The sequence below is a fragment of the Elephantulus edwardii genome, unplaced genomic scaffold (assembly GCF_000299155.1).
Source record: "Elephantulus edwardii isolate Elephantulus edwardi_28Jun2011 unplaced genomic scaffold, EleEdw1.0 scaffold00178, whole genome shotgun sequence".
NCBI lineage: Eukaryota > Metazoa > Chordata > Mammalia > Macroscelidea > Macroscelididae > Elephantulus > Elephantulus edwardii.
In genome coordinates, this window is record NW_006399928.1 from 3,221,020 (window position 1) to 3,225,647 (window position 4,628).

Here is a 4,628-nt window from a genome sequence, read left to right on the forward strand (position 1 = left end):
GGGAAGACCCTCTATGAGATGGATTGACTCGGTGACTGGGGTAATCGGGATGGGTGTGTCAGAGGCAGTGGGGTTGGCGCAGGATAGAGCAGGGTTTAGGGCTGTTGTGCATAGGGTCTCTATGAGTTGCAAACGACTCGACGGCCCATAACAACAACAAACAACAATGGAATATTATAAAAATCTTTGTCTTACTCAAAGAAATATGAAAACCTTGAGGAAATGGACAAATATATAAAAATTCACAGCCCACCCAAACTAACACAGAACACTTGAACAGACTCATTACAAAAGGAAAAATTGAATGGGTCATAAAACAACATTAAAAAAAGCCCCGAATCAGATAGTTTTCCTAATGAATGTTATGCAATATTCAGAGAAGAGCTGCCACCACTTGTACTTAAAGTACTTTAGAAAATAGAAAAAGATGGAATATTCTCGGATTCATTCTATGTTGCAAACATATCCTTGATACCAAAGTCAGTTAAAGACAGCACAAAATAGAAAACTTCAATAGCTCTCATGAACAGAGATGCAAAAATTGTCAATAAAATCTTAACCAAAAGAATTCAACAGTAGTTGTTATGTGTCATCAAGTCCCTTGCAAGTCATAGAGGCCCTTAGTATAATAGCTCTGAATCCTGCCCTATCCTGAGCCAGTCTCACTGACTCAGATGCATCTATCCCAGTTACCCAAGTTACTATGTCAGTCCATCACATCTAGGGTCTTCCTCTCCTGTGCTGTCCCACCACCCTTCCAAGCATAATGTTCTTCTCCAAGGAGTCTTGGCCACATGCTCAAAGGATGTGAGACCGAGCTCAAAACTCTTGACTCCAGGAAGACACTTCTTTTCACCCTCTCTGAGACAGACCTCTTTATTCTCTTGGCAACCCAATATGCTTTTCTAGCACTACAACTCAAAGGATTCAATTCTGTCATCCTTGGTAACTGTCCAGCTTTCTGATGTATAGTAAGTAATTGTGAAGACCATGAACTGAATGAAGCACACCTCGGTCTCTAGACTGACATATTTGTTCTTAAGCACTTTTGAGAGGGCCCTGACAGCAGACTTTCCCAGTGCAATTCATCTTTTGATTTCCTGTGGGTGCCAAGAGTGTTGACTGTGGAGCCAAGCAAACTGATATTGTTAACCACTTCAATCTTTTCCCCATCTATCATGATGCTGCCAATTGGCCCCATGGAGAGAATCTTTGTCTTCTTGATGTTGAGCTTCAATCCATATTGAATACTACAGTTGACTTTCTGCAGCAAGAGCTTTGGGTCCTCCTCAATTGTGACAAGCAATGTTGTGTCATCTGCATAGGGTAGGTTGTTGATGAGTCTTCCTCTGATCTTAATACCACATTCCTCCTCATAAAGTCCAGCCTCCCGAATGATCTGTTTCGCATACAGATTGAAAAGGTATGAATACAAGACAAATCCCTGCTACAGTCCTTTTCTGATTTTGAACCATGTAGTGTTTCCTTGCTCTATTCTGACCCTACTTCCTGCTCCAAGTATAGGTTTTGCATGAGCACAATCAAGTGTTCTGGGATTCCCATTGTGATCCACACAGTCAAATGCCTTTGCAGTCAATGAAACACAGACAAACATTCCTCTGGTATTCTCGGCTTTCAGCCAAGATCCACTGACATTGGTGATAATGTTTTTAGTGCAACGGCTTCTTCTAAATTGGGCTTTTCTTTCTGGTAGTTCTCTGTCAATGTACTTTCTGGTCATTTTTGGATAATCATCAGTAGGATTAGGCTTGTGTGTGATATTAGTGATATTTTTCGGTAATTTCCACCCTGTTGGGTCACCTTTTTTTTAGAAGGGAAATAAATATGGATCTCTTCCAGTCAGTTGGACAGGTAATTATCCTCCATATTTCTTGGCATAACTTGGTGAGAACCCGGAGAGCATCTGTCTGTTGAAATATGTCACTTGGTATATCATCAATTCCTGGGGCTTTGTTTTTTGCCAGTTTTTTCAGAGCAGCTTGAACTTCCTTCTTCATCACCATTGCCTCTTGATCATATGTCATTTCATGAAATTCTTCTGTGTCAGCTAATTCTTTTTGGTACAGTGACTCTGTGTACTCTTTCCATCTTTTAAAGTGTTCCCTGGATCATTAAATATTCTTCCCATAGCATCCTTAAGTACTGTAAATCAAGGCTTGAATTTGTTCTTCAGTTCCTTCAGCCCTTTTGGGTTTTTGACTCCAACTGTTTGCACATTTCACTATACTACTTTGCTTTATCTTCTCAAGTTGGCCTTTGAAATCTTCTATTTAGCTCATTAACTTCCGGATTTCTTTCCTTTGCTTTGGCTTCTGGGCTCTGTAGTGCAATATTCAGAGTCTCTTCTGACATCCATTTGGGTCTTTTCTTCCTCTGATATCTTCCCAAAGCTCACCTGGTCTTCGTTCATAGTGTCCAAGTCCTTAAACCTCTTTTTGAGATGGTTTTTAAACTCAGGTGGGATCATTAAAGGTTAAATTTTGGCTCTTGTGGATTTTATTTCATTGTCTTTAACTTTAGTTTAAACTTGTGAGTAGTTAATGGCCTGTTCCACAATCAGCACCTGGCCTAGTTTTCACAGGAGATACTGCGTTTCTCCAGTGATTCTTTCCACAGATGGAGTCAATTTTATTCCTGTGTGTGCCAACAGGTAAAGCCTCTGTGCAAGTTCATGCTTTCCAACTACTGATCTTTCTTCCCTGTTCCCAACTTTTGCAGAGAACTACCAGAAATATAAGCTGGGTTTAGAAGAGGCTGTGGCACCAGAGACATTATAGCCAATGTCAGATGGATCTCCACTGAAAGCAGAGTAACAGAGGAATGTCTATCTTGTCTTTCACTGACCTTGCAAAGCCATTTGATTGTGTGGATCACAACAAATTGCAGCTAACCTTAAAAAGAATGGGAATCCCAGAACACGTGACTGTACTCATGCAAAATCCATCTTGGAGCAGGAATCAGTGGTCAGAACAGAGCAAGAAAATACTGTATGGTTCAAAATCAGGAAGGAAGTGTGGCAGGAATTCATCCTGTTTTCCTATCTTTTCAATCTGTATGCAGAACAGATAATTCGGGAGGCTGGGTTTATGAGGAGGAATGTGGTTATCAGGATTGAAGGAAGACTCATCAACGACCTACGTTATGTAGATGACATAATCTTGCTAGCTGAAACTAAGGAGGACCTAAAGCTGCAGAAAGTCAATGACTGTAGTCTTCAATATGGATTGAAGCTCAACATCAAAAAGACAAAGATTGTCACCATGGGGCCAACTGGCAGCACCATGATAGAGAAGAGATTGGCTAATAATTTCAGCTTGCTCAGCTCCACAATCAACACTCTTGGTACCAGCAGTCAAGAAATCAAAAGAAAGAAGAAAAAAAAAGAAAGAAAGAAAATAAACCTAGAGAGAGATTGCTGGGGAAAGATGCTATCAGGGACTTCACCAAAGTGTTGAAGAGCAATGACGTCAATTTGGAGACTAAGGTGCACCTGATACAGGCCATGGTCTTCACAATCAGAGAAGGACATAATGGTTGGAAGTGGGCAGGAACAGTGCAAGAGAGGAAGACCTCTAGTGAGATATATTGACACAGTAACTAGGGTATTGGCAATAGGTGTGTCAGAGACAGTGAGACTGGCTCAGTATAGAGCACAGTTCAGAGCTATGAGTTACAGTTGACTTGATGGCACACAACAACAACAACATCTTTTCACACTTAATAGATTTTGTCTCCTTGTCAAAGAACAGTTGATCATATTTGATAATGTAAAGAATGGCATGTCTCACTGCATTTGAATAGAATCTTACCCCTTCATATCCCCTTTTTTTGTGTGATCTTACAAGGTGATAACAACTAAGGCCTCTTTTCCTGGCCTGCTGTGCATAACTGTATTTGTACATTTTCTTGTACACTTGCTAAAATACCCTTCCAACTCACTGCCTATGCCTTTCAGCAGGGAGAACCCATTACTTTATAACATACGTTTGCTTCAGTAATTAGAGGATATGACTTTAATTGACTACAATTATGTATGTTCATCTCATTTGAACAGCATCATACCTTTTTGTGCTCCAATAAGTGTGATGATAACTAAGACTTCCTAATTTGTTGTTGTGCAGTGTAACTTCATTTCCTCATGAACCTGTGTAACTTGTTAAAAGCCAGCTCCCATCCGTCGTACACTTTTCTTCCCCACATTCCAGTGCCATTTCCTTTCAGCAGGGAACATCCAATACTGTAGAAGCCTTTTTATCATGGTACACTAAGTGACTACAACCATACCTCTTGGGTATTAATGTATACAGTAAGGCTTAAGAACCTATCCCTTGTACCCATTTTATAATATAGTAGGTGTCTGATGATTAACATCTCTTTTCACAACCTATTAATGAGCTTGATTGTATGTGTTATGGTTCTTGTAGTCTAGACAAAGATGTAGCCATAAAACTCTTTACCCTCCAGTAGGCTGTGTTCACTGCTAAAAACTCAGTATTTGGAAAATCACTTACAAACTGTAGCTTTTCACAACCTTACCTGTTGGAGCCTGGCTAACTTGTAAAGCAAGACTAGCCCTGTACTAAAAGACCAGTGAAACTAATTCCATC

At 40.2% G+C, this 4,628-nt stretch overlaps 1 pseudogene; it reads right to left on the bottom strand.

Annotated features, from left to right (window-relative positions):
* LOC102869378 overlaps positions 1–2,431 on the bottom strand; it is a 42,363-nt pseudogene extending 39,932 nt beyond the window's left edge.
* Positions 2,432–4,628: the final 2,197 nt, after the last annotated feature.